The 19,684-nt window shown below is 39.5% G+C and overlaps 1 long non-coding RNA gene across 1 annotated transcript; it reads right to left on the bottom strand.

Annotated features, from left to right (window-relative positions):
* Nucleotides 1-6,939: 6,939 nt before the first annotated feature.
* On the bottom strand, nt 6,940-11,652 carry LOC135311741 (uncharacterized). Its single transcript, XR_010371330.1, has 3 exons — nt 11,603-11,652; nt 10,122-10,193; nt 6,940-9,483 (listed from the first exon to the last, which is right to left on the bottom strand). It is a non-coding gene; the product is annotated as an uncharacterized LOC135311741 (long non-coding RNA).
* Nucleotides 11,653-19,684: the final 8,032 nt, after the last annotated feature.

Below are 19,684 nucleotides of genomic sequence, written 5' to 3' on the forward strand. Positions count from 1 at the left end.
TTTGTAGTTGGTATTAACACCTCTTTCCCTTGCTCTGGCTCCTCCCTTGCCCTTGCTCTGCTTACTGCCTCACAGCTTTCTGTATCATTTGGAAGAAGCTGAGCCCTCCTGTGATATTATCAGGCTTTCAGCCTCCCAAGGCAAAGATCTAGCCACACTATTATTATTCCTAGCTATTCACAGAAAGACACATCAATGACATCCCCATGTCCTTCATTCCAGGGACACGGAGCAAGTCCCTGTGTAAGAAGACAAATGCTTTGTGAAATCAAACCAGAGTCTTCAAATTTTGGATGCCAGTGTTCAAACCTGTCACTTCAGAGCTTCTCATTGTATTTTCCACTCTAAATATTCACTTGACTTTGGTTTTGAGGAGAATACCTGCTCTTCAAACATGGCAACTGTGTTTAGACACCAGCATCCTTTAACTGCACTAACAGCTTGCAGAAGGAACAAAGACCAGAGAGATTAATCTTCAGCTAGTGGAAGATGTCATATCTTCACAAAATCAGATTGCTGAGGTGACAGCCTTTCTGTTGTTTTTGGTGAAAGCCACAATACCATGGGTAATAGTTTCTCAGAGCTGGAGTACTGGCTGTTATATATGGAAATGAATCACACCATAACTGAAGGCATTTTAAAGTTAGTATTTGAGGCCTTCAGTCCTTGGCCATGTGAAATAGTTTTCCCTTGTGAGCTGCAAGAAGCAAATGCACAGACCATGTATGTCAATGATCTTTCCTTCATAAGACTTTTTCAGGACTGATTCTGTTTTCTGAAATAAATCTAGAGTGACATCTTCTGTCAAGTAAATTGCAGCCTCGTAAAACAAATGACCATAACAAACCCCTTTCTTTCCTTCTTTTAGTGTAATTTCAATGCTACTGAAGTACTCATAGAGATTTCTACCTTCTAATGGCAAAGATCCTGAAATGCAGCTTGCAGAGGTCTAGTTAAGGACCACATAAACCTGGCAATAAAAAAAAATAATAGGTCACATTCAGAAGGGTTGTGAGTTCTTACAAGACACCATCTTGCTGCTCCTCACAGAGCTGTACCTTATCAATTTAGATGCTTTTTTTAAACTCTGTAAACTTACTTGCAGCATGCATAAACATCAATAAATTGAGTGACTTACATACGTTAAAACTGGCTTGATGTGTATGTTGAAGCCTTAGAAGAGTACAGCAAGAGAATTAATGGGAGTATAAATTAAGACAGCTAACCTTACTTTCTGTAGCTTCTTGATAGGTAAGTTACCATGTAGATTCAGTTTCACCCAAGTATGGATAAATGGATACTGGTAGATCTAAGTGAGTCTAATTCTATAAGAAATTAATGTTTATATAAAGGCCAAAGTAAAATTTATACATAACCTCTACATTTGTCTCAGAACAGAAAGTTTTTAAACAAGTCATTCAGAAAGAAATAATTACTGTTTATTGATTCTTCACTCGTTCTTGTATTTTTTGTGAGACATTTTTTTTCTTTAGATATTTCAGGTGCTGGATTCCTCTATGCAGAAGAAGTGGGGAGAGCTGCTCTTTGGGCAGGTGGGACACACAGCGGCATGACCACTCTTCCATTGCTTGGCACACAGCAGGAAAGCTGGAGGAGGATACGGTCTCCTGAGCCACCTAATATAGCTGCCTCCCAAAAGCATATTTGAAATAAACACAGCAGATGCAGGAGCTAGACATTGCACTATTGATGCACACCAGTGTGAGGAAAAACCTCTATTGTACATCAGACACCACACACTATAAAGAATTAAGATCATCTCTGTTTGTCATGTCAAGAGAAGGAATTTGGGTTGATATGAGTTACTTCTGCCTATGATACCTATAGGCTCTGGCTTCCCCATCTATCAAATTTATGGCTTAGATTTTATCTGTTCACAGTCTCAGACCTTTTAATTTAGAGCTGTATTACGTGAATACATCTCACTCCAAGACAGTTCCTCATGGCAGGAATGTGTTGCTATCCCTCTATTTTACATACAGGATGATTGTCTTAATGTTGTGCTTGGAAAGAGAATAGGAATTAGTAAATCCATTGTCTTGAGTGAAGACATCCTGGGACAAATTCTGGAAAGGGCTATGGGCTGAGGAATCCTTGGCTTTTCCACAGGCTCCTCAGGAGATGGGGAGAAGGCAAAGAATTCCTCTTTTTTGCTGCCCAGAGAAGTACGCAGTACTACTGTACTGGTTCAAAAGAGAGTCAATGCCTGCAAATAGCCAGCAGCACATACCTGGAGAAGAAATTAAAAACAAGATATGAGGGAACTCACTGTTCCCTTAACCTTCTTTACCATCTGTCAAGGATTTCTTAAGACAGGTTATCAGCATGTTTTTCAGTTCATTCCCACTGGGGACAAAATTACTCCAATCAAAATAACACCTAAATGCTCATGCAACACCTATACTTCCCAGGTGTGCCTGGGAAGGAGACAGTCATAGCTTTTTTAATCAGGAAATGTGTTCAACGCGCACGCACGCACACACCCCACACCCCCCAAGATGCTGATTCATCAAAACCAACACTTTTTCTAATGGAAGGGCTTAGGAATTTTTAAATATTTTTTCTTCACTCTCTAGAAATATACTTTAGAAGTTATAAAACTATTTCCCAGGTGCAGGGCAAGGGGGAGGGAAGATTGTTTTCTGCGTCAAAACAAGGTTTTGGGTGTTATTTGGTATTATTGTTATTGTTGTATTAAGCTGCCTACCACTGCAACTGTTTTGAATGTTAAAATGTTAAATGAAGTATTTTGGTGGATGAACAACATCTTTCTTTTGAAATTTCATTTGATGAATGTTTTTTGAAAATTAACTCATTGTCTTAACATAAAACAACATGATTTAGTTCATCTGTGAAAGGTTTTCATGAAATAGAAAAATTATTTCTTCTGCAGCTACAATTAAGCAGCAGCTTATGTGCATCTTTGCGTAATAGTTCCTTCCCTGTGTTTCTTTGAATCTGTTCCTCTCTGTCCTTAAGGCAGGCCTTATCCATACAATATAGTTGAGTCCTAAAAATAAAGTGTGTTTCAAGTTTTCAAAGCTAAAAGCGGGTGATTTAATCATGGAGGGAGTTAGTTTGCTTAGGCTATCTAAAAATAAGTCTGGTCTAAGCAAGTTTTTTAGGCTGTTTTAGTTAATGGAAAATTAATGTCAGCTGTACAGGGTGTTGGTACAAAAACAGTGTCTAAGATAGATGGGATTAATTATCTTGAAGACTTGCCTACAGGCTGATGATAGAATAAGCCAGGTAACTAGCTCAGACTAGATTAACATCTTTTAGATATCTGAAGTTATATGAGATTAATGCCTCCTCTCCTTCCCAGTGAAATTAATGAAAACATGGAGGATTTATTAGCAGTGTTTGAGTTAGTCTTTTTAAACCCCTGAACAATTTTAGATTTTTTTTTCTGCCATGTATTTTTAATAATATTTCTTTCTCACTAACAAAAAAGATTTTGTTTTCCTAAATAATTTGATTTTATTGTTTGAACTCAACATCATCAAGCGAACCTGATTGAGCTGTCACTCTGTTATCACAGGACCATATGGGAAAAAAAGAGGAGAAAGTTGTTGTCCCCATTTAATGGAAGAAGACATGAGGGCATAAAGAGATGAAATGATGCTCCAGGTCTTCCAAACCTTTCCAAAATTATCATTAGAAATACTAGATTGATGGTAAGCTGTTATTAGAAACAGAAACTAAAACTAAATAGTAGCACAGAAGATTTTCCCCCATACAGCTATATAAAGAACCATAAAAGAAAATTTCATGGACTTTCTCAGTACTGCTTATTTTCTGATTGTGACTGATCTCTTAAATATGTATACTTGTTAAACATATTTATGTAGCAGATTATGTCAAAACAACAGGTAACATAATTCTTAATACATGCAAACCTGTTTTTCTCCTTTCTTCTGAGCTCACCAACATAATGGGAAAAAACAACAAACTCTATTAGAGAAATCAAACATCTGTAATGTAAAGCCAAGTCAAAAGTAGCAGGAATAGTGTATTACATGCTACTTTACGTTCCTCTTCCATGTCTAAGCTGTCAACCTTTCAGTCTCTGTTCTTTGAAAGGGAGCACAAGAACTGTCATTTAATAGTCATGGGATATTAACAATGAAAGAACTATCACTTAAATAAAAATAAAGGTTGTGAAACTGATGTTGCAGCTGTCTGATCTCCGGTTAAGTTTTGTTTTGTATGTCAGGCAATAATATTTCATTCAGCAACTCCAAAAAAGATATGAATGTTAAAATTCGACATGCCTCACATTTAGACCTCTGGCAAGAAACCTGGACCAAGTGGGTGTGTGGCAGACTGCCCCAAATGACTGACACAAGGCAAGCACTAGATTTAGCATGCCTTCATTTGACAGCTGACCCAGCAGAACAGCACCTCAGTGGACTGCCAGTCTTTTTTATATCTCTGCTTTCAGTTATAATCTCAATTATAACATCACATCTCATATAGTACTCCAAATTCACAGTCATTTACAAACACTACCCAAGCCTAGGCAGTCAGCTAAAGGGATAAACTATCTTATTGTTATTAGCCATCAAAGTTCTGAAACATTGTCCTCTTGCGGCAGGTTGAGAACATAACAAGGAAAATAGCAGCTTCTCCAGGCTGTTTCCCTGGCCCTAGAACCAACCAGCATGCCTGGGGAGATTTCGGGTGCAAGGCACACGTGTGAATTGCGGCAGAGAAGTTTCCTTAGTGCCATACTGTGGGCAGACTGGGACAAACTAGATCACAGTAGACTTAGATGGCAAGATCAGGTCTTTAACTTGTAGCACTGTGTTTTGGATTCCCAGTGTAGCAATACCCATTAAATACAAAGCAATTTAGCCATTAGACTGGCTCACTTTTTCACTGGCCTGAGGAAGTACCAGCAGTTTGCATATTTATACCTGCTGCCTGGCTGTATACATAACTAACCAATAGAAATTAGACCTGACAAAGTTTAAAAGGTGAGCTATAGGAACATAATGCTAATAACTGCTGTACCAACCTAACACTTTTTTGCTTGTTTTTAGGAGAACTCCTACAGGAAGAGCTTTGCCATCTCTGTTTTGTACTGTCACACGCCTCCTTCCAGAGCATCTGAAGGACATGCTAAACTCAGCACAGTTCTTCCCAGAGATTACACTGTATGCACTCATTAGCCAAGAGAACAGTGTGTCACCATACCTTGAGTCATCACTGAGTCAGAGTTTTACCTCTTCAGGACTCAGTGCCATAACTTTCTACCCAAAGTTCCTGAATCATACAGAGGAAAAAGAAAGGACAGCTACAAAAAAACTTCATGTTACATAAACAGCTCTAGACATGCCCAAGATAAGGGCACATCTGTCAGGGTGGACGTAGACACATCTAAGCCCATAGAGAAGGAAATATTCAAACAGACCAAGCAACATACCAGTGCAGGTATACAGATCTTAAAGATCTGGATTCAGCAAATTTGAAGGCCAATGTAGACATATCACTAGATGTCTTCATTGCCTAAGAGAACCCAGGCTCCAGCAGCATGTGCGTCCACCTTCTCACATTCTCAGCTCTTTTTTAACATATTTGTACTAGAAAACAGAGCTCATACAAAGTTCCCAAGCTCTTTCATATGAAATCAAATGAGTTAGTTACACTAGAAATGATCTGACAGCATCACATTTGGCTTAAAAGTACTCGAAGGTTTACTGTTTCCTACAGAGTCAAGCCCAAGGCTGTCTGGTTCACCCTGTCATGTAAAAAGTAGAATTACCATCTTCATACGTCACCTGCTGGTGGACTGTGGATGGAAGATTCATGGAAGCTAATAATAGCCTCATGATACATATAAAGTGAATTAGTTCCTTATTCTGACTGAAAGAGAAAAACAGGAGCCACCACCACAAATGCAGGTCAGATCAGCTGAGCGATGTCAGTAGAGAGGGGTTCAGCAGAGAATGAAAGCAAATGGATATAGCTGGTTTTTATAGTGGATATATATGCAGGCATGTGTAAGCATAAACAGAGACACGCAGAAGTATCACAGACACAGAGTACAACAGAAAGTCAAAGGCAGCTAGTTGTTGTTTGACCCTGACCTGAAAGAAAGCCAGGAGAGCTTTCTAAGGAGAATGCAGACTGGAAAAAAAAAAAAAAAAAAAAAAACAAGAAAAAGGAAAGGACAAAAAGAGGGTTGGAATCATAAGAGAGAAAGCATTCTGCTCTTTGATTTCCACTGATTCAGGGACACAGGCTTTATGTACATTTTTTATTAATATACATTATCAAATCAAGGAAATGTCGTCTCTCACCTGAAGATTTCCTCCCAATAGAAACTACCTGCAGAAACCTAAGTGTTCTCTGAAGGCTAGGGCTGCAAAAGGGAGGGATGTACTACCTTTAGGCTCGTGTATGAAGGCTCCTAACCCAACCGTGTGGAGCATAAGGTCACAGTTCTGCACTGACCAGCCTCAGACCTGGACTTCCTGGGATTGTTCAGCCACACGACCTTGACCCGGCTTAGGCAGGTAGGCAAAGTTGTTCTATGCCGCTGCAGGAGAGAAGAAAGTACCTGACTGCAAGTAACATCAGAACTGAGCAGTCAGATCATATCTGAGCTGTCATAAAACCTAGTGCGTAATTGCCTGCCACAAAAATCCCTTGATCACACCAGAACAGTCAGGGCTACTTTGCACCAGTTCAGTGTTGCACCATATGGCTATGACATTTTAAATCCTATGTTGCATTTTCTAAAAACATATTTTCAATTCCTTGCAACCACAGCCTAAGGAATAAAAGTGCAGGGAAAACACTGTAAAGATAGCATCCAGCTGAGAGGCAACATTAAAGCAGAAGTATGCCTCAAATCCCATCTCTGTATGCAATTTATTGAATATAAATAGAGTAGCAGGAACAGAACAGAGGTGCCCCAAGCATTCCTGTATCATGCTTATTATCTGGCATGATGCACATTTATTTATTCCACATAAAACAGAAGTGTTAACAGAGGGAAAGAGAACATCTTCATTCTGTCCACAGTAGTTAATCCCAGGTTCAAATCACTTCAGAAAGATGAGGAAAGTTAAATCCTTCCCATCATCACCATAAAGTCTGAGTTATAATTAGTAGGTGAATGATTAAAACAGGAATGAGATAGAGACAGACATGTCAGCACTTCCAGAGATGCTCCATGTGAAGCCCAGTACAATAAGCAGCACTGGAGCATTCTTACAAATCAGTTGCAGAGGGAAGCTAGACAATTTGTGAATCTAGGCCAGACCTTTAAGCATTTAGGGAGTTCCACTGTGACAGTGTTCAGCACTTGTGCCCTTTAGGTATCACAAGTGTAAGGCAGCAGCAAAGCAAGACTACAGATCCAAATTTCGGCCCTAACTATTAAAAGCACCAGTGAGGTGGGTTTGTGATAATGCTTTGTGATAATGAGAACCCAACACCTGGATGAGAGCGCATGGCATGTAGCCACTGCCTGCTGCAGCCTTGGAGAGGACCAGCATTTCCCCTCTAACAGTGCAAAATTGCACTGTGAATTCCTTGCTATCATGGCTACCTTTTAGCATTGAGGTTGTGTGTTTGGGTATGAGAAGGTGGCTATTTAATACTGTGCTAGACAAACACTTGGTGTAAAGTCTGTCAAGACCAATAAAGTTTCGCCATGGAAGAATTTGACTTACTATTATAATTCAAGGAGTTTTAGGACTAAGGGAAAGTACAGGAGAATGTGTTCACTGCTTAAAGGAGGGTCTAAGTATTATTTTTCTGACACCATCCATTAATATATTTTTTTATAGGAGTCACACTCTTATAAATGCTGTCTCATATATTTTGAAGCATAAAAGGTGACTGTCTCCTACTTAAATGAATAAAAACAATGTTCCTTTCTGATCAGATTTGAAAGGAGATCACTAATCAGCAGTTTTTGAATGAGGACCAGTAGCCAGCTAATCCATATCCTTCACCTTCCCATTTACCTTCTCATTGCCATTGTTCACATGGTTATTTAGCCAATCAGATGCTGAAATATTGGGTTGGCATTTATTCAAGCTACTTAAGCATTTTTATGCAGACCAAGGGAAAACACCTAAACAGTACCAAATCAAAGAGCAGATGCCTGCAGTTTATTTTCCTTGATTGAATTTCAGTAGAATTTACAGGCGGTCCTCTTCATATTCATGTTATCACATTAGGGAGTCTGGGCTTGTGGTGGAGAATGACAGACGTTTGAGAAATTTGTCCAGCATTTGCAGAGGACAGGCTTCCAGATCCAAGTAGAGAAAACAGTGAAGTGGTGTTTGCTCTTCCAGGACTGGAAAGGACACAGTGGATTGCTTTTGTGTCAGGTTCAGAGTTGACAAACTTCTTAACTAGCTCATCTGATGCAGCACCTTCAATTTCTGCATTAAGTCAAGGTTCTTTAAGGTATTTAGCCTTTAAACTGTCTTATCTCAGTATCTTTGAGGGTTAATATTCTGGCTTATCTTGGAGGTGAATTGTAATGTCATTTACTTTAATCAATTTTGTTGAACAGCTGTCAGACACTGCAGTCATACAGAGTCCTGAAGGAGTTAGGACACAAGCTCTGCTTCCCTCCTAACTCTTCTTGCACTACTTTCCCAAGGCATTAGAGGAGATAAAACCTTATCATCTTCACTTGATGTCCAATGCTGGAAGGAAGGCTGAGAGGTTAGGATTATATGAATGATCCTGTCATTCCTCTGGAGAATTATGCTACCAGCAGTAAAGGAAGTGTTCTTCTCCCTTTGAGAATGAGCTGATATTACAGGCTTGAAAGATGGCTGCTATCTTGGCTGCTCCAGCAATTACTGAAGTAGACTTGGTGTCTGGAGTCTTTCAAAGGCAGCATGTCAAATGACATTTTACTTTCCAGGTTAGAAGTTAAGCGCATAAGTATAAACTGAGCAAGAGCCAAGAGATGCTACCTTTAAAGCAGGCAAAATGCCATCTGTCAGCAGTGCTCAGCCTCTTCAGGAGGCAGTGGTTTCTGGCTCATGCTGAGTTCAGGGTCCCATGGAACTCAGAAACTGGAAAGCATCAATAGCTCCTCCGTGTGCTGGCCCTGTTCTGTGCAATTCAGAGTCCGGCACCCTGCAGTACCAACCCATGATGGAGGCAGCCTCCACAGATGATAGATTTGTGCTTCTACAGCCTGGTCTTTAAGAGGTGGGTGTGCAGGACAGGGAAGCTTCCCAGTGCAAATCCAGTATGAATCAATGGAACAAACACACTGGCATACAAGCATTGTGTATTCCCATAGCGTGCTGGTCTCCAAGACTGTAGAACCTCCGTGGTGGGTATGCGTTATGGTCAATCTGTTCTTCTGTCAAATGGGCAATTCCTGAAGATCTAGTCTTTATTATTGCTCTGGCCAGAGTGCTTCCTGTGTGGTATATTAGTGTACCAGCCCCAGAAGAACCGACGCCTTTTGTATTACTGTGGAAGAAGACACAGAATAAGTGCAGTTTCACAGTTACTCTCACTGCACAAGCAATACATGACAGCAGATTTCAGACCCTATCAGAGCTTGTTCTTCAGCCTGGTGCCAACAGGAAAAGGAGAGGTTGCACTGCTGCAGTGCTGACTGCGCCTGCAGGGCAACTCACACGCTCCTTCTCCAAATCATCATGTTCTGCTTGTGATGACCACCCTTTAAATGGTGAGGAAAGGCCAGTACTTTTGGAAACCCAGAAGAATAACTTGGGACACAACAAACCTGGCTGAGATGGTGTGGTTGAAGCCATTTTCTAGTAAAGTGACCAAGGCTGCCCGAAGGGAAATGCGGCAATTGCTGTTGACCGTTTACCTCACCAGCCTCCACTCCCTGCCTTTCTGCCTCTTTTAGTTGCCCTGATCTTTTGCAGGTGCATCTATCATTTCCTATCATTAAATACAGGGAGAAATGGGTGCATTTGAGGGCAAGGAAAAAAGGACAAGGAACAGGGTATTTTGTCTGTTCAGAGCCCAGAGCAACTTTCATTTACTCTGGCACTAGAAGGCTCCCTAAAAACACATAGTAATTCAGGTTAAAGAAAAAGAGTAATACATCAACTTTCCCATTAAATCTTACTTACAATCTGTCCAGGCCATTGTAATTCAAATGTTTTCCCCTCCTCATTTCAGATAAAGCTTTTACTCTCAAGTACCTGTTCAGGAAAGAGCTTTTAATTCCATTAAAATACATATTCATTTGTATATGAACATATGAATATGAAAATACAGAAGCATCATCCATACTTCATCACAGACTGTGCACATTAGTCATTGTGCTTCTTTAGTCATAAGTGGTCATTAAAAAAAGGCCTTTTAGCAGAATCTTTAAGCTTATTATAAACTGTGTTATAATACATTTCCTACTGACTAATCTACAGGTATCCTGGTACAGTGGTAATCAATAAATTCACGGCTGCAGCTAAATTATACACCGCTAAGAACAGATGCGTACATTTGAGACTGGACTCTCTAGACTGCCAGTGAAAGACCAGTCCTGTCCCCAGAAGCTTCATTCTAGTCAAAACCAGCGATGAGTGGGAGAAAGGAAGCATAATTAAGCACAGTGTACCTATGGGGAACAGCAACACAAAGAAAAGGACTTGCCCAAGATCACACAGGAAGACAGGGACAGAGCTGGTAATTGAGCCCAATTGTCCTGAAATGCAGCCCAGTTGCCTTAATAGTAACTTTTTCCATTTTATGCTGTCTTTAATTCTTTTCACTTCACTTAGATATTATGGTGCCAGCTGCCTTATAGAAACCTAAAATATATGGAAAGCAGGTGTCAAGAATTTCTCGGACACAAAAGTAAGCAAAACAGAAGAGATTTTCACGTTCTTCAGGGTGTACACTGACTTGTCTGCTATCTTCATCATGAGAACACCACACTACTTTGATAGCTTCCCTAGCCCTTTTATATAGATCATTTTTGTAATTGATAGTATTACTGTGAAAAAGCAATCTGCTGCTGAATAAAAGATTAAACCAAGACTAAACCCTTAGTCAGTGTGAATGTGTTTATTATTCAAGGATCCTGTTTATTATCAAGGTAATTCTACATTTTAATGCCCATGAAGATTGAAAATAAACTAGTAAAGACAATGACCTTACCATAAATTATATTCCTAGAAGGGATGAGTCTGAACTGTCGTTACCAGAGTAGTCTGCCTCAATCATTTTGAAAAAGATTGTGTTATAAAACAGGGTGATCTGTACACATTTTATACAGGTCAACTTCACCTAATATTTTTCTTTGTAAATTCAAGAGCTGGCAACACATACATGTTCCCACGTTTTCTTCATTAACAAGAGAGAGAGAGCAATTTTTCCTTTTTCAACACACAGTCCAGCTGAAACCAAGCACTCAGGCAGGGCAGCAGAGAGAGGAAAGAAACAAGCAACCCCACAAACCCGCAAAAAGATTTCTGCCTGTTGTGTGCAAAGCGCTAGCCTTAAAACACAGCTGGTTAAAGCTTGTCCTGGCAGCAGGCAGGAAAATTTATCTGCATCCACCATATCCACTGGTGTTCCCAGCAAATACAGTATTAAAGGTTTCACTGACCTGGAAGAGAGGAAAGCCAGGCTCTGGCCATAGACCAGTGGGGCTGTGTGCAAAGCGCTAGCCTTAAAACACAGCTGGTTAAAGCTTGTAAGACGGGCTGAGACAGTTGGAGTTCTTCAGCCTGGAGAAGAGAAGGCTCCTGGGAAACCTTATTGTGGCCTTTGAATAGTTAAAAGGGGCTTGTAAGACGGGTGGAGAGATATTTTTTTACCAGGGCCTGCAATGACAGGACAAAGGGCAATGGTTTTAACCCAAAAGAGGGTAGTTTTAGATTAGATATAAGGAAGAAATTCTTAACAGTTAGGGTGGTGAGGCACTGGAATAGGTTGCTCAGAGAAGTTGTGGATGCCCCATCACTGGAAGTATTCAAGGTCAGGTTGGATGGGGCTTTGAGCAACCTCATTTAATGGAGATGTCCCTGCCCATGGCAGGGTGGGTGGAAATAGATGACCTTTAATAGCCCATTCCAACACAAACCATTCTATGATTCTATGATTATTAAAAAAGATTAATGTCTTCAAAATACCATAAATTCTATCAAAAGTCATGGTTAAGATAACAGTCCCTTGGGGCCTGGGTCTGTGATCTTTCATCCCAATGTGCCTGCCCTCATCATCTCCTCTCTTTGCTATGTAGATATGCAGCATTACTGCAGCTTGTGGGGCAGCTATTCATAGCATGACTTAGTTGCATTATTTCGGTTGCTATATATTCTCATCTGATTGCCTTGCAACCCTCGTTTTGTTTACACTTCTCTAGTATTGATTTTATCAGTTGTGCATATGTACTTAAAGGCTATTTTAGTACAAGGCCATTTAAAGCCTTTCAAGCCAATCAGTGCCATTGAGAAGTCACAATTTACAGGCACACAGGAGACACGACAATTATGCCATCTGGATCTGAAGGAAGAAATGGAAACAAGAACATTTTACCTTAATTTAAGTACGGACTAATCCCTGACATACCGATAATTAGTTGTAAATATTGGTTGTCTCCTATGAATATTTTCTCTGTGTTTCAGGGACCTAGAAATGCAACTGTGGTACCTTCCCTCTGAGGAGGGCATATGGTCCTGATCCATGCTCAGAGTCTGAACACAGCTGCTCTACAAGCATTGCCCAGAGCTCACAAAGCAGAAGCAGAAAAGTGTGGGCCAAAAAAACCTTTCAAACGCACCACTGAAGAAAAAGGTAGATTCAGCCTCCAGTCTTGCCCCCTCTTGAAAAAAAAGCTGTAAGATCTTGTACAGCCTCAGACTTATGTTGAATAAAAAGCTGTGGCAAATGTATCTTTTCTGCAATAAAAGACCATCAAAACTTTTTAAGGTTTCTTTTTAAGACGTTGCATATTTCAGTGGGGAAAAAACATTTGTTAAAGGTCAGAACAATTTGCCTGCCATTTTCAAAACAAATAATTTTTGGTTCAGACTGAAAGTTGCCCCAGCAATTACTTTTAGGGCTTTTTTTTTTTTTTAAATTATGCCTCAAATTAACTCTAATGAAATATTTTAAGACTTCCTTTTTTTTAATATGATGAGTAACCTCCCCCCCCAAAGAAATCATTTCAGGTCAATGTGAATGGAATTTTTTTCAGTCAGTGAACTGAAAAATCAATTAATCCAACAGCCAGTGCTGTGAGCAACTCAAGGGCACTGTGAGACCAAGAGACAATTTGGGAAAGAAGAACTGACTGATCCTGCCATAATACTTTTCAGTATAGTGCTACCCATCTTTCCAACAGGGTGCCTGCTCAAGTTTCCAGCTGAGTCACATCTCTTGCTCATATCTTACTAGGGTTGGTGTAGGGGAAAAAAAAAACCAACAAAGAAAACAACATAAGGAGGAAAATGAAAGTAGCAGAGTTCCATTTCTGCAGGTGGAAGGTTAGAAGGGTATAATTATATTTTCATGGTTTAGTTAAATTAGAAGCTTTTTTGAGAATCTATCCTATTGATGCCCCCTCCAGTCCCAGGTGGAGTGGGCAGGGGAGGACAGACAGTAAAATACTCCTCATAGGCTCATGACACAAATGCTAATACCAGTGCTCTCACACTCATTATTTCCTGTGATTCTTAAAGTACCAATTTATTTCTCATTTCAGAAACTTTATTTCCATTCTCTGCTTGCTCTGAAGAAAATACTACATATTTATGCATATTTAAATACTTCTTCAGATGCTTAACCTTCTACCTCTTCTTTTTTTCATCTCATCTACTATGACTGGCTTGGGAAGCATTTAAAGGTTATACTGCATAGACTCAAGGCACTTGATATGTGATTGTACTTACCTATATCACCACAGAAAAACAGAAGCTTTGTTAACTTGTGTTAATTGATGAGAGCTGCCACTTTCTCTTCTTTCTGCACACAAGATCAAAGGAAAGTAATAATAATAACCATCAAACTCAAGACCCAACCTCTCACACACAGGTCACCTAGTTCTGTGTACACCAATATATTACATTATCAAAAACATTTTGGCATTTAGGGGGAAAAAAAATCTATTTCTAATTTCATTTTCTCACTTCTCATTATTTCCCTGTTTCTCTACAGCAAAAGTTAGGCTGGTTTGAGTGTAGCTGCAGTAGCCTGAGAAAGAGTAAAGATCTGTGCCTGGAAAGTGTTAGGATCACATGAAGTTTGCCATCTGGCCATGGGGCATAACCATGTGATTAGAATCACGTTTGGCCACCTATGACTCCCTTGCCTGGATGACTTTACAAATAGCTTAACTGGCAACATCCTGTGGCAAAATTTTTAAGCAGTTCCTTCCAAAATCCTGCTAAAGATATACATAATTTCACACTGAGGTGCCAAAATTAAGTGACTTAGTTCTCACATGGAAACAGTATTTTCTTAGTGCCAACAAGACTTTGTTTCCAGGACTGAAATAATTTTTGGATTCCAATTAAAATAAAAAAAAATCTAAGGCCATTGAATAACCTTTAGGGAAGAGTAAAAGGAAAAGAAGAGTAAATTAATTTTCATTTAATTGAGGATCAATGTCTTTTGCCTTTAAGCAGTCTGTTGCCTGAAAGTAATGTGCTTTTTATTGTTTGGCATAACTCCAAGGCTTGCAATAACTACAGATAACTGGGAAAATGAAAAACTATTTCTGGTTCTTTCTAGTTTGTTTACTTCTGCATTTATATGCATTCTGTGTATCTTCAGTTCCATTATTTTCCGTGTTTCTCTGTGTCTTTTACACTGCAATAGCAGAATGAAAATCACGATTGTAAAGCCCCAAGAATTTGCAGAGCAATCAGAAAGTGGGAATTTTATCTGATACTACTTTTAACACTTTTTAAATAAATTCATGTATTTCAAGTTGATAGGGTCCCTTTAAATCCTTCTACTCTGATAATCTGTATTTCTGATTATCTTATGCATAAGCACCAGCTTGAATTTTTCAAAGCAAAAACCTCATTTTCTTATTTTCTGCAAAGCTTTGCAACATGTTTCCCCCCCCCACTGATGTTAGGATGAGGATTTATATGACATTTCTGAGAGTGACTTGATTTTTCTCTTCAAACACCCCAGGTACCTTGTGTTCTTTTAAGCATTCTCTTTCATGGCCCAGTTCCGCAAAAGCATTTAAGCCCAGGCTTAATCCTCGGTCAAGTAAAGTACATAAACATGTTAAGTTAATATGAATGCACACCCTAAAGCTAACATCAAAATGTGTGACCATTCTATCTCCTCTTGACTTCAAAAGACCAGGTATTTTCAGAAAGGCAACATATTTCATTTAATAAAAAAAATATTTTTATGATCTTTCAGATCCCACAAAAGCCCAAAGTATTTCCATCTAACTGTTGCCTCGTCTCATATCAGAATAAAAAAATAGCTTTGGTGGTTTTAACAACAAAATCTTTTTCTTTCCATTTGATATGGAGTTTCATACAGAAAAGTATAAAACTCAAAGGTACCACTGTTTAATATGCTTGAATTCACCATCCTTAGTAGTCAGAGTGGGCTGAGAATTTTCCAACAGAGTAATTCTCTGCTGGAAAACACTGTTTCATGGCTGAAATATGCTGCTTTTGGATGGTCTCTTCTCCCTTGCCTGCCGCCGCAGGCCCCAGGCCTTCGCTGTGCCTATGGGACTGTGATGAGGAGAGGGCGTGAGAGGAGGAGCGGGAAGCAACTGCCAAGCTAGGTGATCGTGAGCAGGACTGAGAGATAAGATTAACAAACATCTTGGGAACCAGCTATATTTGTAACAGCTGGCTGGACTGGACCACCTGCAGCACTGCTCTGGTTTCAGTGAAGCAGCACTTTATGGTGTTAATTTCCTCATTCTTTTTTCCTTACTTTATCAGGACCACGGAAATGATACTCCACATTAAATTTTCATCTGGAAGTTTGACACCAGTATTCTTCAATTTCTGTCAAAATTATTCCCTTGTAAAAGGAAAGCCATCAGCGTTTCTTCACTGTAGATCCAATTTAGCAAAGCTTCACTCTCAAAAGTAACTTTTTTATGGCCGAACAATCTACGCACAGTGATAATGCATGTACTCTTGTAAGGCACATTTGTAAATTTATAAACATTTTCAGGTCTTAACAGTTTTTCCTTTGATTTCTACTAGAATCTTTCCTTTGTTTTTTTTTTTTTTTTTTCCAGCCTTTATAAATGGGATATCATCACTATTACAGTGTCCTGAATTGATGGGTGTGGATAGGATTCCCATTTTAGGATGGACTATTCGATATTTGTATTTCAGGATCCATGGTCACGTCCTTGCAAGTCCCTGCAGAACATTTTTGTAAAGTATGTGCTTATGTGTCCTGCTGAATAGTCAACAAAAGAGTTAAATATGGCATGGCATTTGGAAACATTGCAAGCTCAGAACTTTTCACAATTAATAATACAGGAAAAAAAATGAACAGAATGCTTTATGGCAGTCTGCATTTACTGTATGTCTATGTTTTGCTCTGATTGCATTTAAGTTACATTAGCACGAAAATCATGCCACTAACAAGATTCAGTGCACTTTAAGAAACACTAACAATGATCTTTGAGAAAACCCAGAATATAAATTCCACAATCCATTGTCAGAAATAACATTATATTGTTCATACTTTTAAATTTGATGGTGTAAAGCTTTCTTGATTTCTCTTCAAGCCCTGTAAGCATTGTATAAAATAGCCTGTGCTGGTGAAATTACCTGGCAATGCATGATGTTCCATAATCATTGTTCCTACAGTACAGCTGGAAATTCAGCAATTCAGCAGTCAGCATTAGATTAAGCCATGCTTAATCATCATGAGCAGCAGTTCTGGGAATACAGGCGTAATCCTGCTAACTCAGTCTTGTCCTCATCTTTGCAATAAAAAGATTCCCCCACCTATGGTCTCTGCTCCCAGGTAACTTGGTGGTAAAGTATCCATTGGACTTTTGGATCATCTATCCAGTGATGGTGATTTATTTATTCATCTGCCTTGAAGAAAAGCTATCACTTTTCCAGACTGCTTTGTGAGTGTGGCTGCTAATGAGGTGTCTGCTCCTTTTCTAGATATGAATGATTCATTTTAGATCAGAAAGGTTAGTTTTACATTACAGTACTTTATTCAGTTTACAATGCGTTGCTTGCATTGCAGGTTGCCCTGGTATTTTTGTAAAAAATTCAAAAAGTCATGATTTGCTATTTTACTTAAGCCTGCTGTGTGCTAATACAAAAAACCACACTAGTAGTAAAATTAATTTTCTTTAGGAATAAAGATGATGGGAATCTTACAAAATCCATCTTGTGGTCAAACCAATTTTCAAGAAAAATATTTTATATATTCTATAAATATAAAGTTCTTATTACAGCAGGTTAAGAAATTACTTTGCTTCTGGAAAAAAAAATACAGAGGGAGCTATCATTTTAACTTTTAGCTTAAAATATGCCATCAAATATCAATGCATGAAATCAAAGAATTTGAATAATATTTAAAGTGTTTTGTTTTGTTTTAAATATTTAATTTAATGCAAAAATAGAAGTGGAGTTGTAAGCATTTTGAGCATCTCCTCAGAATGTAATAAAGTGAAAACAACATTATTAAGGCATTGAGACTTGTCCAGGGCTTATAATTAACTATTGTGCTTGTTGAGCAGAAGCACCAATCACCTTCCCAAAAAACTTGTTTTGAGTTATAATAATTTGAAAACTAATTAATTTCTTAGTACTTTTGCCCCTGTGTGATCCCAATTACAGAAGCAGCAGTGTGCATATATCTACACAGGCATTTGAAGATTTACAGGTTTGTTTAGCTGCCCAGTCGAAAGGCTCTACCCTGACAAACTCTGTGTCTGGATACCTTCATATGACTACACAGGATCTGCCACACCTACAGGCATTCACCTACCCAGAATGGACAACTTCACTGGCACTCAGTTAAACCAACAGGAGCTACGTCTGGTTCAGGACTTCCCTAAGCTTCAAGTGGACATGGGAGATGCATGATATATGCTCTTCTCTTTCTGATCTTTCCAACTTTTGGCCAATGCCAGAAGTAGGATGCTGAGCTAGACAGACGTTTTGTCTGACTGTGGCAAACTCTTTTTACAGTGATCAGGACCAAAACTCTGCTACTTGTGGTGTCCTGATGCTTTGGCTGAACACTTTTTGTAACTTAAGTACAAACCTAAGTTACATGTAATTATGAAACTTAAGATGTTTCCCCTGTTTGCAAAAGTGAGTCTCCACCTGTGTAAACAGAATATACGATAAAACACATCAGTATTGTCATGGTTTCAGCTGCGATAGAGTTAATTTTCTTCACTCTAGCTGGTATAGTGCTGTGCTTTGAAATTAGCATGGAAAAAAACCTGTTGAGATAACACACAGATGTTTAGGCTGTTGCTGGGCAGCGCTGATACTAGCCAAGGACATGTCTAGCTTCCCATGCTCTGCTGGGTGCACAAGAAGCCGGGAGGGGAGGGGGCACAGCTAAGAGAGTGGATTCAAACTGACCAAAGGGATATTCCATATCATGTAACGTCATGCCCAGTATGCTACCTGGGAGGGGCTGGCCGGGGGAGGGAGGGGGCAATCGCGGCTCGGGGACGGGCAGCGTCGGTCGGTGGGTGGTGAGCGGTTGTATCGTTCGTGTTTCTGCGTTTTTGTTCCCTGTTTTCCCTTTCCTCCCTTTTCCCTTTTATTATATTAACATTACTGTCATTATTATCATAATCATTTATCATCATCATTCTATTGTAGTTATTAAACTGTGCTTATCTCAACCCACAAGTTCTTTTGCTCGTCCGATTCTCTTCCCCATCCCACAGGGGTGGGGGGGGGGTGAGCGAGCGGCTGCGTGGTGTTCAGTTGCCAGCTGAGGCTGAACCACGACAGTCTATTTTTTGGCGCCCAACGTGGGGCGAGAAGGGTTTGAGATAATAACAGTTGCTGGTCACAGCATTGATTAATCTGCTCGCAGTATTAGCTTGTCCAGTCTTTACCATGCTGATTGTAAAGTACATGTTAAAACTTGCTGTTGGTTCTGTCAGCTGGCTGTGCTCTGCAGTGATTAGAGATATTTTGCCTAGGAGACTTGTTATTAAAACACTGGCCTTGACTGTTATCAGTTATTTAGGTTTTGCATGGAAGCCGTTACTGTACTACAGCTACCACCTCATGGAGGCAATTAGCAATTATACCTCCTCCTCTGAGGAGTTTTTTATGGAGGAAATACAGAATGGCACCGTAGCTAATATCTTATGTAATGTCTCCTCCCTCCTTACAACAACTTTTCAGTATCTTGAACATCCTTGTGTAGTTAAGATACATCTGTTGATATTGCTTTGGCAAGTGGTATCAGATCTGTCTAAGGTTAGTAAGCAAGTTAAGAATATAATCCAGAGATCTGTCCCAAGGCTTGATAGCTATGCGTGGCAGGGTATGTGGGAAAGTATGGGCAAATGCCTAAGACGGTGGGCACCCCCCATGGTGTGGGACTTCACCCCTGAACAAGTGCAGAATCCTGAAAAATTAGTAGAACATTTGGAGGAAATATGTTGTCACCCTGGCAATTCCAGAGACATACAGATCACTGCCATGTGCTGGGGTCTGGCTCATGCCTATCGAGCCCTATT

Source organism: Phalacrocorax carbo, chromosome 2 (genome assembly GCF_963921805.1).
Source record: "Phalacrocorax carbo chromosome 2, bPhaCar2.1, whole genome shotgun sequence".
In the NCBI taxonomy this organism is placed as follows: domain Eukaryota; kingdom Metazoa; phylum Chordata; class Aves; order Suliformes; family Phalacrocoracidae; genus Phalacrocorax; species Phalacrocorax carbo.